This window comes from Dama dama, chromosome X (genome assembly GCF_033118175.1).
Source record: "Dama dama isolate Ldn47 chromosome X, ASM3311817v1, whole genome shotgun sequence".
In the NCBI taxonomy this organism is placed as follows: domain Eukaryota; kingdom Metazoa; phylum Chordata; class Mammalia; order Artiodactyla; family Cervidae; genus Dama; species Dama dama.
In genome coordinates, this window is record NC_083714.1 from 89,778,833 (window position 1) to 89,804,174 (window position 25,342).

Sequence of the window (25,342 nt, forward strand, 5' to 3'; positions counted from 1 at the left end):
ACTTTTGGTTGGCACAGAACTCACTTTCTGAAGAACCACATACAACTGTTTGACCAAATGTTTCATCACCACATACCTAAGAGTAACAACTTTTCAACCTGCCATAGCTTTACCATTATGGCTCCAAGTCCAATCCTTCCTATTCAGCCAATTCTAAAACTTTAGATTCTGTAACTTACAGCTTGCACTTTGAGGTACCAAATTCTAAATCAATTAGAACCTGAATTAAGCTCCAGTAACAGGGACTCCAAAAACAGTAGCTTAAACAACTCAAGTTAAAAAAAATTTTTTTTCTATTTAAGGAAAAGTCTGAAGATGGGCAATCAAGGGCTGAAATAGAACTTCATGATGCTTTCAGGAATTCAGACTCCTTTTGTATTTCTGCTCAATGTGAGAATGATCATTTAGCCTTCACAAGATGGCTGCCTGAGCTTCATCTTTCACATCTGTCTTCAAGGCAGCAGAGAGGAAGAGAAGGTAAAGAACAAAAGGAGATGGGTCAACTGATTCAGCTCTCCCATTCATGTTTCTTTGCCATAAAATATATTTGTATCAGCATTTAGGTACTTTTAGGTAGGAAACTTGATACTCTGATTTCATTGCTAGTTTCAGCAGAGTATACTTTCAGAGAAAGATATATCCAGTGTGGAGTTGGCAGTGGTACATCAAAACAGATGTTAAACAAAGAGCACTCAATCTGCAAAGAGATTTACAATAATAATCTAAAGCTTCATGATCTAGGATCATTCCAATTTAAAACACTACGAAATGAGACCATCATGAAAAATAAAATCAACTTGTGATGGTAAGAAAAGGAATACAGGGCAAGAAAAAACTAGAATTTGTTAAGAGTACGAGCTTTCCATAAGATAGATATTATTCTTCAGTGGGAAACCTTGCAGATACAAGATAAAATCCAAATATTTGGTCATGTAATACCATTTTACCTAAAATAAAGCCAAAGCCATAGATTCTGGTTCTGGCTTGTCAGCTATTGCCTACACTAACTTATCTGCAGAAGCATCTGGCCAATTTGTACCTAGTGAGCCTTTATGCATGCTAATGGGGCTCAGGTAAAATGAACCTGTGTACAGAGCATTCTCCACCCTGGGGGAGTTATCAGTATACAATAGGAGTTCATGTTGGTCCTTTAATGGACCGGAACCTGGTGGTCCGCAGTCGACAATGAGAAAATGAAAGAAGGAAAGAGGCTAATAGTCCCTGGGTAATGCAGCTGGCTCTCGCGTTTCAGGGAATCAGCCAGAAACAGAGAGATAAAGAGAAAGAGAGGAAGAGAAAGAAAGGAAGGAAGAAAGAAAGACACGGGGACCCAAGCTCTGATGGAGCAAAGGTGTTTTAATCAACATGGTGTGGGCATATGTACTGTCTTACAAGGTAGTTATTCTCAGCAAAGACAAAGATTAAAATTCCAGACTTACAAAACATAAGTCGATCCTTATCAAAGAGAGAGAGTCGTAAACAATCACTTTTACCATATGGTTCATAAAAAGGAAGAGGGTACTTACCACCATATTGAAAAACTGATGAAGGTCATGCCTGGATTCCTCAGCCCTGGGAAAGGCGTGCCTCTCCTCTTAATCCCTGAATGTTCAGGAATTAATAAGGATCAGAGGATTCCTGACAGATCCAAAACAGCGCACAGGAATCCTCCTGTTAAATGCTTCCTGACAAGTTCATATTTTTGTTTCCTTACAATAATTCAAGTGTACTTCCTGCTGTGATTTTTATTTTGCAAAATGAATCTGTGTCCTCTACTTACATTTAACAACAACAACAACAATAATAGTAAAACCTCTAGCTTTAAGGAGCTGACATATACCACTCAAGATGTGGGACATACTGAGGTCACATTGCTTTCTGAGGACTCTACCCCAAAGCTCTATGTACTCACTTCTAATTATGTCTCACTGGCCAGAATTTAGTCGTGTGCTTATACCTCTCTGAGGAAGCCTGGGAAATGTAGCTTTTTAGCCTGCACATATTGCTGCTCCCAACAAAATCAGAGCTTGTTAACAAGGAAGAAGGAAAGAAAAGATCTCATGGGGGCAACTCTCACTAGTTGGGACAGAAAGGAATTTATCCTTCGCAGAATTGTTAGAAGGGCTATAGAAGAAGCTCTAGGCAAAGCTCTCAGAAACATTGCTGCTTAATTGGTCTGACTAACCTCAGAAACACTGCCTCTATTGCCATCCATGCCAGGGAAACCATGACCTCTGCCCAGCAGTGTCTTCATGTTACTTGCAAATCAAAGCCTTCTGCAGAAATACCTTAAAGGTGAGAACCACATCACAGGCTTGCAACGGGTGTTGGGAAATGTAGATTAAGAAAATTATCTGAAGAAGATGGGATTCATAGTAGTGGTGAGTGAGCATATTTCATTGATTCTAAGACAGGCCTTTTGTTTGTTTGTTTTGTTTACATTTTCATGTTTCTAAAATGAGCATACTTTTGACAGTGCCAGCTGTTGGTGACCTGTCAGTTTTATGATGTAGTTTTCATTACTTATACGTACATGAAACCCTCTTAGAAAGCATCTCCACTGACAGGGTGCAGATGAGGGTCTCAGTAGTTTGGAAGGAAATCCTGGACCCAACAGTGAAGCACTCTTTATAAATGTTGCCCCACCAAAGACTTGCATGTGGTGCAAAACTAGCAACACTGATAATTCTGAGTTGAAAGGGACTAATAAATTTCTATACTAAATAGAAAGAACTCCTGGAATTGTTATAAATTTTTTAAAATTTTTTGTGTATTTCTAAGAGATTTGCAAAATAATTGTAAATGATATGCTTCAATAAGAACACGATAGGAACATCTAAATGATAAGGGATTGACTCATTTGTAGGATGCTCAGGAATTGAGCCTGAGGAAATCATTTAAAAGAAAAAACATTCTCTGTGTATAAAGAAGTTTGCTCACAGCAGTGTTGTTTATAAGGCCAAAAGACCCTCATAGATACTTATATTTTCATCACAAAAGCTACTAACATCTGTTGAAAATTTGCTATGTGCCAAGCCCTCTACATACATTATGTCATTTGATTCTCACAACAGCCATGTGAAGTAGACACTAATCTTATCCCTATTTCATATACGAGACACAAGTCCGTGATAACTTGTCCAAAGTCAAACAGTTAGTAGGTGGTGGAATCAGGATTTAAACTCTGGTCCTGGGGTTACAACTCTGTGTTATGCAACTATTAGAAAAAGAAGTATGTTGCAATAAAAATAACATACTGCACTGTTCTAAGCAAGATCTCATGAAATCTGAAAGTATCTAAAAATGCTGCATTAAAACATCAATGCACAGAATAGGTTTCAGGCAACCAGTAGGTCCAATGGCTCTGGATCTTTCTTGGGTTATGGAACTTGTGTTAGTCTGTTCAAGCTGCCAAAACCAAATACCACAGGCTGGATGGCTTAAACAAAGAACATTTAGTTTCTCACAGTTCAGGATACTAGAATTCCAAGATCAAGGTGCCAGCAAGTTCAACTCATGGTGAAAGCACTCCTCTTGTATTGTAGTTCACCACCTTCTCTCTGTTTCTTCACATAACATTTCCTCTGGGTATGTATGGAGAAAGAGAGAGAGAGATCTCTGGTAGCTCTTCCTCTTATAAGGATATCAGATCCTATGGGATTAGGGCCCCACTCTTACAACCTCTGTGTGTGCTGTACATGGTTTCTCAGTCGTGTGTGACACTTGGCACCCCATGAACGATGGCCCACCAGGCTGCTCTGTCCATGGGAATTCTCCAGGCAAGAATACTGGTGTGGGTTGCCATGCCCTCCTCCAGGGGATCTCCCCATCACAGGGGTCGAACCCAGGTGTCCCGCATTGCAGGCAGATTCTTTACCATCTAGACACAATGGAAGTCCAAAATGCTAGGGTAGGTAGCCTATCCCTCCTCCAGGGGAACTTCCCGACCCAGGAATCTAACTGGGGTCTTCTGCATTACAGGCAGATTCTTTACCAGCTCCCTTAATTAACCCTAATTACCTCTCTAAATGCTCCATCTCCAAATTTAGTCACATTGAGGGTCAGGGCTTTAAGATAGGAATTTGGGGGCAACACAATTCAATGATAGGACTCCTTTGAGAATCTAATGAAAGCTCCTTACACCCTCCAAGAAGACTGTACACATTGCCTCCCACAACTTTGCACACAATTTCAGGACGTTCTTGGACCCCAGGTTGAGAGCCACTGATCTAGGTCACCTTCGTCTTTACCCAGATGGAGAAACAGACGTTCAGAAAGTGGAAGTGCTTTTCAGCAGGTTAGGAGAGAGGTAGGTTTCCTGATTCCTCATCAAGTGCTTGCCCTACCTTACTCTGCCTTGTGTTAGGCCTGTTAGGTCAACAATCCACAGTGACCACAAAACACTAGAGATTCTGTGGATGCAGTGAAGGGGAGTGCTTCACCTGGGATGCTCAAGTGAGTGAACAAGGCTCTAGCTATAACTGACAGTTAGTGGGCCAGATTTCTTTGATTCAACTAGTCGCGAGTTTGGGAAATAGCTGCACCAACTTCAACATACATCCACAAGAGATCTGAGTGTGAAGAGATGGAGGTGCTTCTGTTCTAACTAATGACAAAGTGGGAACTGAAGGGGTATAGTTGAATTGTCTTCTGGCCTTGACATGGCACTGTCCCTCTACTCTCAGATTCCTCACTTGTACACCTCTCAGGAGGAGACCTATTAGATTTCTGCATCAGATTATCTAGCTCTAATATTTTGTCTGATTCTGGGGCAGGAACCACGTGGGAAAGATCTGTTGAGGCGTTTGGGTCCTAGAATTATGGGCAAACATTTTTTTCCAAAACATCTTCTGATGGTGTCCTACAATTAGCAATAAAGGAAATGTCATTTAAAGAGAGGAAAAATCCATAAGAAGAATCTGAGTAGACCCTCTACATACTGAGTCATTTAAAGTAAAGTCTCGACATAAATATTTGCTCAATGTTTGCTTCAGGCCCATCCTTGAAAAGAGAGGTGAAGTATGATAGCTGGAATTTTAAACAACAAGATTAGAAGATGGAACAGTATTTTTAATAGGAAATGTTATTTTATTTTTAGGCAGAGAGGTGGCCCCAGAGAATGATTTTGTTTCATTTCGTCAATCAAAGAGATTTGAAAAAATGACATTCTTCCTGTTGGCCTTATCAATGCCACAAACCAGTGTGGAGCCCTCACTTGGACCACAAGACTAGAAACAAAAGGAGGCACACTCACTGTGGGGTGGAGGCTCTCATTTCAGGAAAATTCTTCCAGTTTTGCTCCATACAAAGAACAAGGAAAGGGCTTGAAGTGTTGTGCACACACACCTACCGCTTCTGTGCCAGTGGAAGGTGGGAGCACACCCAGTCTAGGACATCAATGGTCTCAGTTTCTGTCTGAGGAGAAAGAGGAAGAAAAAAGCTGCTGCTGCGGGGAGCAAGGGTGAAGGCTGGTGTTAAGATAGCAGTGTCAAACGGGCAAGAGAGATGCAGCCCATCCAACCACCACCACCATCACCATCACCACCATACTGGCTCAAATAAGCCCCTCAGTCTCAGGGGTTAATAAGCTAATCACAAAGAATAGGAAGAACTCCGAAGGCCTGGCATCTGGCCCTTCCCAACAAACAGACTTAAACGATACTGCCCTCGGCTGGTCAAATAGGTATGTTGCAATGCAGGCACATGAAGCCTTTGACAAAATTCAACATCCATTTATGACAAAAACTCTCCAGAAAGCAGGAATAGAAGGAACATACCTCAACATAATAAAAGCTATATATGACAAACCCACAGCAAACATTATCCTCAATGGTGAAAAATTGAAAGCATTTCCCCTAAAATCAGGAAGAAGACAAGTGTACACACTCTCACCACTACTATTCAACATAGTTTTGGAAGTTTTGGCCACAGCAATCAGAGCAGAAAAACAAATAAAAGGAATCCAGATAGGAAAAGAAGTGAAACTCTCACTGTTTGCAGATGACATGATCCTCTACATAGAAAACCCCAAAGACACTACCAGAAAATTACTAGAGCAAATCAATGAATATAGTAAAGTTGCAGGATATAAAATTAACATACTCTGTATTTTTGGCCTTCATTTCTTTTTCACAGGTTCTTGGTGCTCCACCTCTGAGAGGAAGTGGATGGGAAGGGAGAAGTCTCTGCGAAATTGTAACCAAATACAACACTTCTTTGGGTTTCAGCACAAATTCACAATTAAATTCTGAGTTAAAATGTACTACCCCAATATGGAATATTATTAAAAATTGAGATTGATATTATAATTATGTAAGCATCACTTTCTTATTTTTAGCAAAAAGCTATAAGTTCTTGAAAACAAAGCTATTAATATAAGTGATATAAGATTACTAATCTCAATTAGATATGTTACAAACAAAGAAAGTAATTTCGGTTCTACTTCTGGTTAGAACATAATTACAATAGGCTTATACTGGGATGTTATTTCCCTTAGCATTATCTTTCTCTCCAATTATACTGAAATGTAACATAGAGAAGAAGTTGCAATATATATGTGGAATGTAATAATTGATTATGAAGTATATACCCCCAAGTCACAGAAGAGGATAGTGCTGGCTTTCCCTAAGAATTCTGAAGTTTCCCTGTCTTATATTAACCCCATTCCTTCTTCAAGTAGAATATCCACTCTTACTTTTGTGCCAACCTTTCACCCCTTTTCCTCAAAGTCTTATATTGTATATATATCTTTAAATGATATGAGTTAGCGTTGACAGCTATTTATAGCTATATGAGTGAAATTATTAAATCTATCTGTATAAGTTCTTACTTTTTCAACCAATGTTAAATTTGTAAGCTTCATGCTTATTCTGTATAGTTCTACTTTGTATACTTTTGCTGATGGAATTATATTTATTCATATGAAGATGATCTCCCAGAATATTGGGCTTTGATGCTCAGCACAACTTACTTTTCGGAGGGCCAGAGCGCTGTAGGAAATAGACACCACTCTTAAAGGAGACATACATCATCTCACATGCTCCAGGACCCTGGGCTGAAGCAATAATTTGAAAGGAGCCTGGGCAAGAGGCAGCTGCTGGTCTTGGAGAGCCTCCCAGAGAGGCAAGAGGCAGGTGGACTCACCCTGGGGACATAGACACTGGAAGCAGCCATTTTTCAGAGCTCCTTCTACCACATGGTCACTGGTGCTAACAAGTGCCATTTTGGAATCCTCCCTTAGCTTATTAGCACCTGTGCTCAGACCTACCAGCCAGCCTGTAGACAGTAATACTAGGGCAGGCCAAGCGACGAGTCAAGCAGACACACAGCCCCACCCACAAGCAAGGTGCTATCTTAAGACTCCCTGGAGCTGGACCTGTCAATCAGAGGCCCTGACATACCACACTGGCCCTATACACCAGTAAGAAGGCATTAAGCCAGGACTCCAGGGTCCTGCAGTCAGAGACCCCAGGACCTAGTTCCTGCCCACAGCAGGTCATCACCAGCCCCAGGACCAGTTTTACCCATCAGTGGGTAGGCAACAGCCCTAGTACACCCTGGACCACAGCCCCAACCAAAAGTGGCCCAAAACACCAACTCCTAGAACACTCCAGGGCCCTGAAGCCAGCAAACCCAAGAACCAGCTCCACCCACCAGCAGGCAGACAACAGCAACCGCGGTCACTCCTGCCTTGCAGTCTGCCATACCTGGAAAAAGGCCACCCACCAGCAGGGCCACACCAGCACCAGGAGCCACTGAGTTCCAGCAAAGTGTACCAGAAAGTAGACACCAGGTCTGGAACACTTTGGAGCTCTCAGCCAGCAGCTCTGGAATCTGGCTCCACGTAACAATGTGTGGACACCCGCTATGGGACATCTAGGACCCCACCGCCAGCCATGTTAGGAACTGTCCCCACCCAACAGTGAACTGTGACCAGCTCTGGGACCCCAGGGCCCTGCAGCTAGAGACCCAGGAACAGAAACAGATCTCTACACACTAGTGAGCTGGCACTAGCCCCAGGACACCCTGGACCCCAAACTCAGTCAATGGCAGGACAAACCAGCCTCATGATACCTTGGCCTCTCAGCCAGCTGCCTCCAGAAACAGCCACACTCACCAGCGGGACAAGCAAAGTTTTGGGATACCTAGGACCCCGTAGCTAGCCCTACGAAACAATTGGCCTATGCTGGATCTGGGATTCCCAAGCTTGCACCTATTCACAAGAGAAACAGGCTCAGAAATCCCTCAGGGACACAGAGCCAGCAGTGCCATGACCCCCCCGCACTCATAAGTGACTGGCAGACTCCACACAAAGCAGCGCCTGGCAAGCAGTCAGACTGGAGGCTAGCTAGCCCTGTGAGACTATGCCTCACATACGGGGCATCCCTAGAGCATATAGCTCTGGGGACCAGAGGGGAGTGCACTGCAGAGATGCATGGGATGTCTCCTACAAAAGGCCATTCTTCCAAGATTGGTAGATGTAATCAACCTGCTCAACACATAGGATTAAAACCGCAAATTAGACAAAATGATGAGACAGAGGAATATGTTCAAAACAAAGGAGCAAGGTAAAACCCTCAAAGAAGCACTAAGTGAAGTGGAGGTAGGCACTCTCCTTGAGAAAGCATTCAGGGTAGGGATCATAAACCAGATCAAAAAACTCAGGGCAAGATTGGATGCACAGGAAAAGGAGTTACAAGTTTTTAACAGAGAATTGAAACTCTAAGACAAGAAACTCTAAAATTCTTAGAGGAAAACAGGCAGAATATTCTATGACATAAATCACAGCAAGATTCTCTATGACACACCACCTAGAGTAATGGAAATAAAAATAAACAGTGGCATCTAACTAAACTTAAAAGCTTTAGCACAGTAAAGGAATTGATAAACAAGGTGAAAATACAACCCTCAGAACAGGAGAAAATAACAGCAAATTAAACAACTGACAAACAAGTAATTTTCAAAAGATACAAGCAGCTCATGAAGCTCAACACCAGAAAAACAGGAAACCCAATCAAAGACTCGGCTAAATATCTAAATAAACATTCATGCGAAGAAGACACTGAAGGCTAATAAACAGATGAAAGATCCTCAACATCACTCATTATAGAGACATGTAAATGAAAACTATAATGAGGTATCACCTCACACCAGTCAGAGTGGTCATCATCAAAAAGTTATTAACAATAAATGCTGGAGGGGATGTGGAGGAAAGGGAACCCTCCTGCACTGTTGGTGGGAATGTACATTGATACAGTCAGTATGGAGAACAGTATGGAGAGTCCTTAAAAAAAACAAAACTAGGAATAAAACTACCACAAGACCCAGCAATCCAACTTCTGGGCATATACCATAAGGAAACCATAATGGAAAAAGACGCATGAATGGATAAAGAAGTTGTGGTACATATATACAATCGAATGTTACTCAGCCGGAAAAAGGAATGCATTTGAGTCAGTTCTATTGAGGTGGATGAGCCTAGAGCCTATTATACAGAATGAAGTAAGTCAGAAAGAGAAAAACAAATATCGGATATTAATGCATACACATGGAATCTAGAAAGATGGTACTGATGAACCTATTTGCAGGGATGAAATGGAGACACAGACATAGAGAACAGATTTGTGGACACAGTGGGGGAAGGAGTGGATGGAGCAAATGGAGAGAGTAGCATTGAAACACATACATTACCTTATATAAAACAGATAGCCAGTGGGAATTTGTTGTCTGACAGAGGGAGCTCAAACCTGGTGCTCTGTGACAACCTAGATGGGTGGCATGGGGTGGGAGCTGGGACGGAGGTTCAAGAGGAGGGTACAAAAAACAGAGGAAAGGGACATATATATATAGCTATGGCTGATTCCTGTTGATATATGTCAGAAACCAACATAATATCTTAAAGCACTTATCCTCCAGTTAAAAATAATCAATAAAATAGTTTAAAGAAAACCAAAAATAAAAAATCTATAGGAGAACCAAACCGAGCTGAAGAGTACAATAAGTGAAATGAAAAATACACTTCAATGGAAGCTGAGATGATACAGAGGGATGGATCAATAACCTGGGAGACAGGATAGTGGAAATCACTGAAGCTGAACAGAAAAAAATAATAAAAAGTAATGAGGACGGTTTCAGAGACCTCTGGGACCACATCAAGCATAGAAACATTTGAATTCTACAGGTCCCAGGAGGGGAAGAAAGAGAGAAAGGGGCAGAGAATACATTTGAAGAGATACTAGCTGAACACTTTGCTAACCTGGGAAAAGAAATGGGCATCCTGGAACAGAGTCGCAAACAAAAAGAAGACCACACCAAGACACATTGTAATTAGAATGGCAAAAATTAAAGCTAAAGTGGGGATATTAAAAGCAGCAAGGGAGAAGCAACAAGTTACAAACAAGGGACTTTTCGGCAGAAACTCTGCATGCCAGAAGGGAGTGGCACGATATATTTAAAATAATAAAGAGAAAAACCTACAACCAAGAAGACACTACTGGTAATCTGTCATTTCTTCAAATCTGTCATCCAGATTTGAAGGAGATCAACAGTTTTACAGACAGGCAAAAGCTAAGAGTTCAGCATCATCAAACCAGCTTTACAGGAAATGTTAAGGGGACTTCTCCAAGCAAAAAAGGAAAGACACAATTAGAAATATGAAAATGATGAAAGGAGTAAGTTCACTGATAAAGGCAAATATACAGTTTACAAAGCTGTATCAATGACTTACAAAGCTAGTGGGAAGGTTATAAGACAAAAGTAGTAAAATCATCTATATCCACAATATGCAGTTAATGCATTGTTGTTGTTTATTCGCTAAGTCATGTCCGACTCTTTGAGATCCCATGGACTGTAACCTGCCAGGCTCCTTTGTCCATGGGATTCTCCAGGCAAGAATAGTGGAGTGAGTTGCCATTTCCTTCTCCAGGGGATCTTCCTGAACCAGGGATCGAACTCACATCTCCAGCACTAGGCCACCAGGGAAACCCCTTAGTTAAGGAACATACAGGGGGAAAAAAAGGAAAAATATGATGTCAGAAACAGTAAACATGAGGAAAGGAGTAAAAACGTCAGGATGTGAAAATGTGTTTACACTTAAGAGGTCAGCAACTTAAAATATTCAGATACAGAAAGAGTTATGCACAGTGTAGGAAATATAGCCAATAACTGTGTACTATTTTGCATGGTGGCACATTATAACTAGAATTATAGTGCTGACCATTTTGAAATATACAGAAATAACAAATCACTATGTCGTGTACCAGGGGATGACATAATGTTGTATCAATTACACTTCAAAAACAACCAAACAAGCAAAGAAACAAAGATTCACAGAAAAAGATTTCAGATTTGCACTTACCAAAGGGTAGGTGTGGGGGAGGGGACAAAGGTGGGCAGAAGGGACACACTTCCAGTTATTAGATAAATAAGTATGAGGGATGTAATGTATTATATGATAAATGCAATTAACATTGCTGTATGTTATATATGAAAGTTCTTAAGAGAACAAATCCCAAGTGTTCTCATCACATGAAAAATATATCTTTAATTTTCTATCTATATGACAAGATGCATGTTTACTAAACTTATTGTGATAATCATTTCGTGATGTATGTATGTCAAATCATTATGCTGTACACTTTAATACATACAGTGCTGTATGTCAAGTATATCTGAATAGAATTGGAAGAGTCAGAAGAAAATCCTGATGCCATAAATTCAGAAGGACAGGACATCACCTATGCAATATTCCTGCCAAAACGTTTAACCTGAATGGAATCAGGAAGGAGCAATCAGACAAATTCCACTGGAGAAGCTTTCTGAAAACCACCTGGACTGGATCTTTAAAAATTTCAAATTCATGCAAGACCCTCCCCCAAAAATCTAGGAAAATGTTATAGTTTAAAGGACACTAAAGACACTGATAACCAAATGCACTACATAACCTTTATTTGGAAGCAAGGTTTATTTTAGAGTTCAGGTATGAAAACAATATTGGGACAATCAGACATTTTGAATGAGGATCATATAGTAAGTTAATTATATTGTCTCAAAGTTAAATGTCCTGAGTATGATAATTGGATTAAGATTTGAGGCAGACTAATCTTTCTCTGAAGAGATACATACTGAAGTATTGAAAGAAGAAACACTGCAACGACTTAAAGTAACTCCAATGATTCAACAAAGCAGAGACAGAAACAGAATATGGGAAATTTGACAAAATATTAATAATGGGTCAGTCAAGGTGAAGAATGTTTGGGTGATCTGTGTTATTTTCTTCCAACTACTGTATGTAGAAGAAATGTTAATATTTCCAAAAATAGAATTTGAGAGGAAAGAGGACACTATGAGCCATTTTATTCTAATCAGCTTGAAAACTTAGGCAAATTGACCAGTTTTTATTTTATTTATTTAATTATTTTACTTTTTATGTGGCCAGAGAAGATAGTTTTATTCATAAACAATATTTAAAATTGACAATTTAAAACACAACAATGATAATGTACTTAGAGTTTATAATGTGCATAGATGTAAAATGTATGACAATCAGATGTGTGTGTGTGTGTGTGTGTGTGTATACACAGAGAAAGAGAGAGAGAGAGTGAAAGGGACAGAGAGACAGAGAGAGAGAGAGTTGCATGACCTGTTTGCATATTTTGGAAAGCAATCCCTTCTTGGTTGCTTCATTTGCAAATATTTTCTCTGATTCTGAGGAATGTCTTTCATCTTGTTTATAGTTTCCTTTGCTGTGCAAAAGCTTTTAATTTTAATTATGTCCTATTTGTTTATTTTTGTTTTTATTTTCATTACTCTAGGAGGTGAATGAAAAAACATATTGCTGCAATTTATGTCAAAGAGTGTTCTGCCTGTGTCTTCCTGTAAGACTTTCATAGTATCTGGTGTTCAATTTAGGTCTTTAATCCATTTTGAGTTTATTTCCTTGTATGATAATTGGGAATGTTTTAATTTAATTCTTTTACATGTAGCCATACTGCTTTCCCAGCACCACTTCTGGCAGAGAGTGCCTTTTCTCTTTTGTATATTCTTGCCTCCTTTGTCATAGATTAATTGACTATAGGTACATGGGCTTATTTCTGGGCTTTCTATCCTGTTTCATTGATCAATATTTCTGTTTCTGTGCCAGTACCACACTGTTTTGGTGACTGTACCTTTGTAGTATACTCTGAAGCCCTGGAGCCTGATTCCTCCAGCTCCATTTTTCCCTCTCAAGATTTCTTTGCCTATTCATGGTCTTCTGTATCTCCATACAAATTTTGAGATTTTTTGGTTCTAGTTCTGTGAATGATACCATTGGTAATTTGATAAGGATTGCATTGCATCAGTAGATTGCATTGGGTAGTGTAGTCATTTTGACAGTTTTGATTCTTCCAATCCAAGTGGAGTGGCAGCAGTGAGCAGTGGCTTGAGTGAGATCTTAGTTCCCTGCCCAGGAATTGAACACGGGTACCCTGGATGAAAACCAGGAACCCTATCCACTAGACTGAAAATGGCTAGAGGCTAGAAGCAAGTTTTCCCTAGCTCTTTCCCCATTGAAAAATGCGTTTCTCAAGGAAGTAAAAACTTTAAGTCACTCAGTCACTCAGGCGTGTCCAACACTTTGTGACCCCACAGACTGTAGCATGCCAGGCTTCCCTGTCCACCACCAACTCCCAGAGCTTACTCAAACTCATGTCCATCGAGTCGGTGATACCATCCAACCATCTCATGCCCTGTCGTCCCGGTCTCCTCCTGCCTTCAATCTTTCCCAGCATCAAAGTCTTTTCCGATGAGTCAGTTTCTTAGCATCAGGTGGTCAAAGTATTGGAGCTTCGGTTTCAGCATCAGTCCTTCCAATGAATATTCAGGACTGATTTTCTTTAGGATGAACTGGTTTGATCTCCCTGCAGCCCAAGGGACTCTCAAGAGTCTTCTCCAACACCACAGTTCAAAAGCATCAATTCTTCGGTGCTCAGCTTTCTTTATAGTCCACCTCTCACATCCATACATGACTACTGGAAAAACCATAGCTTTGACTAGATGGACCTTTATCAACAAAGTAATGTCTCTGCTTTTTAATATGCTGTCTAGCTTAGTCACAACTTTCTTCCAAGGAGTAAGTGTCTTTTAATTTCACGGCTGCAGTCACCATCTGCAGTGATTTTGGACCCCAAGAAAATAAACTTTGTCACTGTTTCCATTGTAAAAACAGGTACAAAGCTTATTATCAGTGATGCAGCACAACAAGTGGGAGAGCACACAGAAACAATTTGTTTAGCTAAGATAGAGCAAGGCAAAGGAGAGAAGGAAAGATATAACCATCTGAAAGCAGAGTTCCAAAGAAGAGCAAGGAGAGATAAGAAAGCCTTCCTAAGTGATCAATGCAAAGAAAGAGAGGAAAACAATGGAATAGTAAAGTCTAGAGATCTTTTTGAGAAAATTTGAGATAACAAGGCAACATTTCATGCAAAGATGGGCATAATGAAGGACTGAAACTGTATGGACCTAACAGAACCAGAAGATATTCAGAAGAAGTGGCGAGAATACACAGAAGAACTATACAAAAACGATCTTAATGACCTGGAAAATCACGATGGTGTGATCACTCACTTAGAGCCAGACATCCTGGAGTGTCAAGGCAAGTGGGCCTTAGGAAGCATGGCTATGAACAAAGCTAGCAGAGGTTATGGAATTCCAGTCGAGCTATTTCAAATCCTAAAAGATGATGCTGTGAAAGTGCTGCACTCAATATGCCAGCAATTTTTAAAAACTCAGCTGTGACCACAGGACTGGAAAAAGTCAGTGTTTATCCCAATCCCAAAGAAAGGCAGTGCCAAAGAATGTTCAAACGACTGCACAATTGCACTCATCTCACACGATAACAAAGTAATGGTCAAAATTCTCCAAGCAAGGCTTCAACAGTCCCAAAGAAAGGCAATGCCAAAGAATGTTCAAACTACTCCAGAATTGCACTGATCTCACATGATAGCAAAGTAATGGTCAAAATTCTCCAAGCAGGGCTTCAACAGTACATGAACCAAGAACTTCCAGATGTTCAAGCTGGATTTAGAAAAGGCAAAGGAGCCTTTCTAGCAAGTTGCCAACATCTGTTGGATCATCAGAAAAGCAAGGGAGTTCCAGAAAACATCTACTTCTGCTTTGTTGACTATGCCAGAGCCTTTGACTGTGTGGCTCATGACAAACTGGAAAATTCTTCAAGAGATGGGAATACCAGATCACCTGACCTGCCTTCTGAGAAATCTATATGCAGCAAGAATCAATTGACATGGAACAACGGACTGGTTTCAAACTGGGAAAGGAGTATGTCAAGGCTGTATATTGCCATGTTGTTTATTTAACTTATATGCAGAGTACATTATGCAAAATGCCAGGCTGGATGAAGTACAACCTGGAATCAAGATTTCCAGGAGAAATATCAATAACCTTAGGTACACAGATGACACCACCCTTATGGCACAAAGAGAAGAGGAACTAAAGAGCCTCTTGATGGAAGTGAAAGAATAGAGTGAAAAAGCTAGCTAAAAACTCAACATTCAAAACACCAAGACCATGGTATCCAGTCCCATCACTTCATGGCAAAAGAGGGGGAAACAATGGACCATGACAGACTATTTTGTTGGGCTCCAAAATCATTGCAGATGGTGCCTGCAACCATGAAATTAAAAGACACTTGCTCCTTGGAAGAAAAACTATGACCAACCTAGACAGCGTATTAAAAAGCAGAGACATTACTTTGCCAACAAAGGTCTGTCTAGTCAAAGCTATGGTTTTTCCAGTAGTCATATATGGATGTGAGATTTGGACCATAAAGAAGTCTAATTGCTGAAGAATTGATGCTTTTGAACTGTGGTGTTGGAGAAGACTCTTGAGAGTCCCTTGAACTGCAAGGAGATCCAACCAGTCCATCCTAAAGGAAATTGGTCCTGAATGTTCATTGGAAGGACTGATGCTACAGCTGAAGCTCCAATACTTTGGCCACCTGATGTGAAGAAGTGACTCATTGGAAAAGACCCTGATGCTGGGAAAGACTGAAGGCAGGAGGAAAAGGGGCAACAGTGCATGAGATGGTGGGATGGTATCACTGACTCGATGGACATGAGTTTGACCAAGCTCCGGGAGTTGGTGACGGACAGGGAAGCCTGGCACGCTGCAGTCCATGGGGTGGCAAAGAAGGGGACACAAGTGAGCGACTGAACTGAAGGCAAAAATACTCACTTGGGGAGAAACAGTGTGGGCATCTGTCATAATGAGGAGGAGTGCAGTAAAGAGTCAGTTAAGTCATTTATATAGGGCAGTCCTTCTGGGTCTTAGTTATGTTTGGCCAGTTATCTGGTTTCTTTTCCCACATCTGACTTGCCCTAGGACCCTCCCCAACATGCATGCACTACTCTATTCCAAGATGGGCGCCAGCCCAGAGACCTATGGGGGAGACGGCATCACATACTATGAGGTGGTGCCCTTTTCTTTTTGACCCCCAAGGGGCACATTCTGCACATGTGCCGTGTCTCTCCTGCCCTGAGGATGGGAAATATGTGATCTCTCGATCTTTTACTCAAACAGGGTGTAGCCACTCTCTGTCTCTGCCATAGCTATCATCTTACAGCGTCGTCAGGAGACAAAGCCCGAAAACCCTGTTTCTGTTGTTATTTCTATTTTGAAGTGCAAGCAGAATCTGATTTAAATATGTAGACTCAAGCCCACTTGCCTCCTTCCTCAGGAAATGTAAACTTTTTACTTAAATCATTTAATTAATGATTTAATTAATCATTAATGATTAATTAATTATTAAATCAATTAAAATTTAAATGATTTTATTTAAATTACAAAAGTTTATTGGATTTTTCTCAAATGCTTTTTCTGTATATAGCAACCTATGGATTTGTGAATATTGAAAAATTCTTGTATCATATGATAAATCCCTCTTGATCATATTATCTGGTCCTTTTAATGTATTGTTGGATTAGGTTTGCTACTGTTTAGTTGAGGATTTTGTGCCTATGTTCATCAGTGATAGTGACCTATAATTTTCTCTTTTGGTGGTATCTTTGGTTGCTTTTGGTATCAGGGTGACAGTGGGCTGATAGAATGAGTTTGGAATAGACTCAGAAGGATAGGTATTGACACTTCCCTTAATGCCTGATAGAATTTGCCTGTGAAGTCATCTGGTCCTGGACTTTTGTTCGCTTGCATGTTGTTCAGTCACTCAGTCATGTCTGACTCTTTGTGACCCCATGAACTGCAGCATGCCAGGCTTCCTTTTCCTTCACCAACTCCTGGAGCTTGATCAAACTCATGTCCATCGAGTCAGTGATGCAATCCAACCACCTCATCCCCTGTCATTCCCTTCTCCTCCCACATTCAGTCTTTCCCATCATCAAAGTCTTTTCTAAAGAGTCGGCTCTTCACAACAGGTGGCCAAAGTATTGGAGCTTCAGCTTCAGCATCAGTCCTTCCAATGAATATTCGGGACTGATTTTCTTTAGGATTGACTGGATGGATCTCCTTGCAGTCCAAGGGACCCTCAAGAGGCTTCACCACAGTTCAAAAGCGTCAATTCTTCAGCAATCACCCTTCTTTATGGTCCAACTCACACATCCATACGTGACTACTGAAAAAACCATAGCTTTGACTAGACGGACCTTTGTTGGCCAAGTAGTGTCTCTGCTTTTCAATATGCTGTCTAGGTGTCTCATAGCTTTTCTTCAAGGAGCAAGTGTCTTTTAATTTCATGGTTGCACTCACCATCTGCAGTGATTTTGGAGCCCAAGAAAATAAAGTCCGTCATTGTTTCCGTTGTTCCCCCATCTATTTTTGATATGAAGTGATGGGAATGGATGCCATGATCTTAGCTTTTTAAATGTTGAGTTTAAAGCCAGCTTTTTCACCCTCCTCTTTCCCCTTTATCAGGAGGCTCTTTAGTTCCTCTTCACTTTCTGCCATAAGTGTGGTGTCATCTGCATATCTGAGGTTATTAATAAATATCCTGGCAATATTGATTCCAGGTTGTGCTTAATCCAGCCTGACATTTCGCATAATGTACTCTGCATTTAAGTTAAATAAGCAGGGTGACGATATACAGCCTTGATTTACTCCTTTCCCAATTTGATAATAGTCCATTGTTCCATGTCCGGTTCTAACTGTTGTTTCTTCATCTAAGTACACATTTCTCAGGAGGCAGGTAAGGTGGTAAAGTATTACCATCTCTTTAAGAATTTTCCAATTAAACAGAAGTAGGTGTTTTTCTGGAATTCTCTTGCTTTTTCTATGATCCAATGAACGTTGGCAATTTGATGTCTGGTTCCTCTGCCTTTTCTAAATCCAGCTTGAACACCTGGAAGTTCTCATTTATGTACCATTGAAGCCTCGTTTTGAGAATTTTGAGCATTATTTTGTGAATGTGTGAATTGAGTGCAATTGTGCAGTAGTTTAAACATTCTAGGCATTGCCTTTCTCTGGGACTGGAAGGAAAAGAAAACATACTTGTACATAGATTATATGATTCTCAAACATGTAGTGGGGCTGATTGGTGTGTGTGTGTGTGTGTGTGAGTGTCTGTCTGTGTGTGTGTGTACTTATTTAATTTTATTTCATCAAGTCTCGTTTTGATCATTAATCTTTCAATAGAAAACAGTAGGTGATCAAGTATTTCGTCTCTCAGTTGGTTCTTCACTTGCCCTGGGTCCACCATGTCCCTCCCTGTTGGGTCCTAGGCCCAGCTCTCTGTTTCCTTTTAGAGGGTGGTAAAAGTTAAGATGTCTAGCAAGTAATGAAAGTCAACTCCAAGTTGTCCAATAGGACTACCCTCATTTTAACATACATGTGCATTATATGCATGCATTACTTTAAAGAGAACTATAGATGTGATCGATAGTTTCAAGTTCTTTAGATATCATTATTTTACTAGGAACAGGTGATACACGGTGCAAAAATCAAGATACTATCAGTTTATAAGATACACAAACTGTAGTCAAAGTTGCCAGTAAACAGGAGGGTATCATTAGTAAGGACTGAAACCAGTACCCTCTTCAACCAAACCATTTTCCTAGCATTTCCCTTAAACTGGGAAGAGGATCATTCAGAGTGGAAATGTGACTTTTCATATACATCATAAAGGAGGTTGCATTAGAAGACTCATCAGGTATAAAAATACAGCATTCACTATGTAATATTGTATAAAGTCTCCCTTGGGAAGCTGTTAGAATATTGGGGGCCATGCATTCTGCAGGACTGCTTCTCTCATCATGGAAATTTCTAAATTGAGCAAATTAGTGGCTTAGTTACTACCATTAAAGGCTTCCTGGATGAATTTTGCTGAAGCTTCTATATGAGTAGTGATACCTTCTATTCCAGCTGAAGGAATAAATATTGTGGCCAAATAATCATACCATTGGAGAACTGATTGAACCCAGCATGCCCACATTGAAGGCAGACTGAGAACGGCTGTTTTCGGGGTACCTGTAAGCAACGTTGAGCCTAAAGGAAACCTACTGTACACCTTCCTAACCAACCCAGGGAGATCCAAGGTCAAAACTTTGTTCCACACACCTACTGGATCCAGTTAGGAGCTATCCAATGTATTTCCCAGCCAGTGAAAAACACACTTCAGAACCTGAAACATACATACACTCAAAGGCTATCAAACATTAGATAGGATTCATTTGGGGTTTTAATAAATTTACAAACATGTATCCAACACCATCATCCAGCAACTTGCAGTATGAAGTCAGGGGGATGCTTTTGAAATCGATGATAATGACCCGATCCATTCTTTTGGACTGCCACACTTGTATCTGCTGGATGCTACACCATGTTGCCTTGATTCCTTTGCTTACTGATGAGAATTGGGAGTGTTCTCAGTTTTCCCCATCACCAACACCACTGTGCATGTGTTTCTGTACACTACAAGTACCAGCGTGTCTCCAGAAGATGTACCAGGCAGTGGACTTCCTGGAACAGAGAAAAAATAGCATTTTTTCCCCCAAGATTTAAGACCTTTGGCTCAAAGCAAGGACTCTGGAGTCATATTGCTTGGTTTCAATTCTGCCACTGATCTGGATGGGCCAAATGCCCTTGGGCCAGTGGCTGAACCTCTCGGAACCTGTTTCCTCACCTGTAAGAGGCTGGTAATCATTGGTACTATAGTCCTAGGAGCCTCACAAGGAAGCATTACTATTTATGTACAGCACTCAGAAGAGTACCAGGCACAGGGGCCCTGCTGTATAAGTTGCTTTTCATAGATTTTGCCTAATTACCTCCAAAATTTATATCTGTGCAAGACAGTGGTGCACACTGTCACAGGGGTTTGCTTCTAACCTCTTCCACTCTCAGAATGTTTAAGCTCTTGGAAGGTTGTCGTCTTAGAATGTGAAACCCGATTTATGGTTTTAATTTACATCTCCAGTATCAGCAGTGGTGAGCATCTTTGCAGGTGTAACTGGACATTGAGACTCTATATCCTTTGAATTGCCTCAGAGTGGGGAAAGAGCTGAGGGAGTGAGGTCAACCCCAGTCTGTCCCCCAAATCTGACTGCCAAGAACATCTGATGGAAGCAGATGAGGCAGATTGCTTGCAGAACAAAAATAGGATCCCTTTGCCCTCTGGCCACGTATGGAGAATTATGCCGACCACTGATCACTGACTGTGGGATTCCTCTGCCCAGTCTCTCATTGGGTCATAAGGCTTGTGGTGGAAGGGAGGCTGGCAAATGCTTTCAGCATGTTCTAAGTGCCCAGCGTCTCCATTCTGATGTTTCATCCTCACCTCCCAGGAGACCAGGGCCCTCAGGACCCTCCTGCCTCCCGCTCCACCCAGTTTGTACAGAGTCAGGGCTCAGGGCTGTGACTCTAATCAGAAAAGGAAGGCAGGACAGGAGGAGGTGGGATGAGAGGCTTGACAGAGGTACTCATACCATCACCTTCATCCGCCAACTCATCAACTGCCCTGATGACCCTTGGGCTCGGCAGCAAACTGGAGGAGGCCTTTGGCCCCATTGGTTACTTGTCGAGGGGCCGGGCAAACAAGGCACGTGCTGGTTGGTAGGAACCAGATCAATAAGGAGGCCATGGCTGGGGCATCCCAGGCTTGCTGAAAGCCTGGGGCAGTTTGCCACAATCTTGTGTATGCGGTGCCTGTGGTGCTTGACCGCTCACTCCAGACACCGCTGGCCTCAACTTCCATGACCGCCACCACCACTGCCACCACAACTCGGTTGATAAATCATCGCCGCCCCAGGTCCGGGGGCCACCCAGATGGCTACATGAGCTCCCCGGATGATGAGTTCTCAGTTTGGGGAGTGGGTTTCAGCACAGAGGGCAGGAAACAGACCTGCATCCTTCAGGCCAACTCCACAGCCCCGCAGGGACCTGGACTGGGCTCCAAGGTGAGGACACTGTGAAGCAGGGAGGATGAGGGTGGAGATGGGTACCCAAACCCTGAGGGATTCAACTCAGAGTGGGAGGTGCTGGAAGCGGGGAAGCTGGTGCTGTGGGGCTGCGAAGACCGGCTTGATTCCCTGGCCGACGACAAAGGGGACGCCCTGCAGCTGGCTGACGAGTCGGTGGCGGCCATCCTGCGGCAACTGAGTGACCTGGACATACTGGGCGTCCACAGATACCTGTCCTTGGAGAGCTATGCGATCACCGACGTGTCCTCCTTGTGGGCCGACCTCAAGACGGGTCCCAGCCATCGAGGCACGGTCCGCAGAGTTGTGGGGCAGCGGTGCTGGCTGCGGCCGGCTCTCTCCAGGTCGGTGGGGCGGAGGCGGCCCGGGCCCGGGGGAACCCTAAGAGAGGCACTAAGAGTAGGTTAAATGTGGCTGCGGATCACCAGCCGGCTCCCTTGGAAGGCTCGTTTGGGCTGCTGTCTGGCTCCGAGTCCTCTGATGAGTTCAGTGAGATAGAGCTGATGAGGGTGAGCATTTATCCCAAAGAAGGAGGCCAAGCCAAGTTCAACAGCCTCAAGGATCCCAGGAACACGCCCAGACACTCGACTGTCTAAGGGAGGGAGAATCTCCTTCTTAACCAGCCAGGCCCGTTCCTGTCCTCCATTCTGCAAGGATTCACTTCGGTTGTGGAAAGGCAGGACAGGCAGGGCGATGCAGAGCTGAACATCTTCCCACCTAAGAAAATGCAGAGCGAGCTCTGGGGGAAGGGTGGTTGCCTGCAGAGCTACCAGGGAATACCAGTATGGCAGCTACTGCAGCCTGCTATGCATCACTCCTTGAAGAAGAGAGACCAGGAGAAGAAATCCCTCGGGGGCATCTCCAAACCTGCCCTGGGGAGAATCTTTCCTTCCTGGAATCAGCGAACCTCGCCCACTCCCTTGGAACTGGCTCCCTTGCCCCAGTCTCTGGCATTCCGCTGCTTGGAAGGTCCAAGTGGTATCCCTTGGCCCCTTTAGGAACCAAAGAGTCCAAGCACATGGATGCTGGGGCGAAATCTGTGGCCAGGAGGGCACAGGAGTCCGTGTCAGCGATGGTGGTGGTGGGAGAAGACAACGACCCAAATAGAGACCCAGTCACAAAGGGCCAAGCGAGTAGGCCAGGCCCCTCCTCTCTCCCCACTCTTCTCCCTCCCACCCTCCCCAGGACACACGTCTTCACCCGTGCTCCCTCTGTCCATCCCTCAGGGGTCGTCATTGGGTGCCCCTTGGTCAGTGGGTCATTAGGATGCCAGATTGGGGTCCTTTTACTAGGGACAAACGTTAAAGTAGCACTTTGGGTGTGCTGGGCTCGGTTTTCCACCCTTGGGCTGTTTCCAGTCTCCGCGAGGCTGGGACTAGAGAGGAAGGGAGGGCTGGTAGCTTAATTGTGTCAAGGGGACACCTTAAAAGCTTCACAGAGTGTCAGTGTTTAGATGAATGACTTTCCTGAATCCTACTTCTTAGCTGATCCCCAAACCTTCTTTCAAGGGGCCCAGGCTTTCTCAGGGCTGCACTATTGTCTCCCACTCAGCTCTGCCTGCTGGCCTGGGGCCGGCTGATGGAGAAAGTGCTAAAAAGATTAGCCTTTCAATTCTCTTCCCACTCACCTGCCTCAGCCCAGTCCCAAATCATGCCTGCTCACACACACACAGTCACAGACATATAAATGCACTGGTATACACATACATACATACACACACATACACACACACACACACACACACACACACACATCATTAGTCCAGATTGGTGAAAAAAATCTTTGTTTTATCTTCCTACTCACTGGGCATGGCCATCTTCTCCATGGGCACGTCCTGGAGAACCCAGCAGTGATGACCTCAACATCAGAGACCCCCAAGATCCAGGAAACTCAGAGCCCTTGGCCCTGAACCCAGGAGGAGTCATGCCCAGAGGACCTGAACCCTCAGATGAGTGTATTGGGTTTTGATATGGGGGGAGGGAACCGGGGGTGAGGGCAGAAACCTCTCTCTCTCTCTCTCCTGGGAGCTCAGCCTTGCTCCTTGGCAGCTTCTTCCATGGGAAACGATGTCAACAGGGCTGGCCCTGGCCCCATCATCTGTGTGGGATTTGTTTGGCAGAGGTGATCAGTGGCAGTGCCCCAACAGCTTCTCTGGCTGTAAACTTGCAGGTTAATAGCCTTTCCTGTGAAGTGCTCTTCACCCACATTGCTCTCCCAGGTGCTGGCTGTGGCTGCAGCTCTGAGAGGCTTGAACCCAGAACCACAGTCTTTGGGGACCACAGTGGTGAAAATGCTGCCCTTGGGGAACAGGGGAGGCAGGCCCATAGAGAAGGTCTAGCCTGCCAGGCAGAGCAGGGGAGGCTTATTACCAGCAGATCGAGGTGCTGCCTCACCTCACGTTAGAGTCCGGTTGATGCTTTCCACCTCACTAGGAGCCTGGGAAGCTGGATTGTGTGATCAGGAACAAACTGACCATGGCCCAAGACTGGAAAGGAAGCAGCAGCCACCGGGAATGCTGGACTGTCCTCGGATAATGCTTCCTCTGGCTCCTGAAATGCACACCCAATCCTCATGGTCGAATCTGGATCCAAGTGCAACTGAAATATGTGGGCCTCCCCGCCTGGTCCCCATCCCACACCCCTCAGAAGGAGCCCACCTTCTGTCCACTGAGAAAAGTCTTTCCCTTGCCATTCTAGACATCTGGCTTTGGTATGGATGGCCCTGGAGAGGAGAAAAAGGAGGCAATGGGAGGGCAGTGTATACTAACCTTTTCTCTTCCTCCCATGTCTACTGGCCTAGTGTCTGGTGCTACAGATAGAAATGGATGACCTTAAAGAGCAATACAGTATCAGGGACCAGGGACAGAGTGCAGCGGGTTCTTAGTGCAGAAGCTGGATGTGCACTTGGGGTGGGGTGGGCTGCAGGTGCAGGGGACCTCGTAGGGATCAGCATTCCTGTGGGGAGGAGAACCTATCAAGCCTGTCCCTGGAGCATGCGGTGCATGTTCACCTGGGCGTGCGGACAAGTAGCAAAGTACTGTGTGGACTACGTGCACACTCTGCCAGCGAGATGAGTCCTAGAGAGCTCCTTCTGATAGGACTTGTAGAGATGCCATGTTGATTTTTCCCTTTAACTGCTGCTTGGTGTGGCATCTAGGGTTCTTGTTAGATTGCTTGTTTGCGAGACAATTTTTTAACTTGAGAGCTGCTGGCACATTTTGGTTCGTTTAGGAAATAGCTTCACATTTAACTCAGGTGGTGGGGAATGATCAGGCCCAGAGCTCTTTGCTTTGGGGCTAGTGGGGTGGGTTTCAGGTTTGGGGCTAGGTGGTTCCAAACAGGGACAGGCTTATATATCCCTCTGTGTGGAGCACCTTCTTATGCCTCTCCCTGTTGCAGCCGCCATGCAGCACGTGGCTGACAAGTTCCAGATCCTTTTAAGTGAGTGTTACACACAACATACCCCTCCCACAGTCCTGATTATTGAGCAGGGTTGTGGGCTGGCTCTGCCTTGAGCCTGTTCCCTGAGTCTGCTGTTTCACAGGTTGAGCCTAACTCCTTTCTGCAAGAGGAGCAGCTGTTACCTCCAGGGCTGGTGAGCTGTGGCCAAGTGTGTTGCCTCTTGTTCTGCCTCCACCAGGGCATCCTCTGCCCCTTGTTTTGCCCCCTCTCTGCCCCAGTCTCACAGCAGTTTTTGACTAAAGGACTTCTCATGTTCCGTGTTCTGTCCTCTCTCTTGGGGGTAGGGTTTGGGGGAGTGGGGCAAGGCCTGGTGGGGAGCCACTCCATATCAGATCCTGCTGCAGAAAAGTACCTCTGGCATCCTGTGTTGGGGGCTCTGGGTCAGCCTCTGCTACCATCCAGGCAAGCTGGGCAGTGGAGTGCCCCTGGTTTGGGTTCACTGAGGGCCTTGTCTGGCCACATTGG

General features: G+C 43.5%; 1 long non-coding RNA gene and 1 pseudogene across 1 annotated transcript; both read left to right on the top strand.

Moving 5' to 3' along the window:
* Positions 1–315: 315 nt before the first annotated feature.
* LOC133051606 (uncharacterized) lies at positions 316–6,273 on the top strand. The gene is made up of 3 exons (XR_009691897.1): positions 316–477; positions 2,221–2,295; positions 6,136–6,273. It is a non-coding gene; the product is annotated as an uncharacterized LOC133051606 (long non-coding RNA).
* Positions 6,274–21,272: 14,999 nt separating this feature from the next.
* LOC133052754 (uncharacterized protein CXorf49 homolog) lies at positions 21,273–24,964 on the top strand (annotated as a pseudogene).
* Positions 24,965–25,342: the final 378 nt, after the last annotated feature.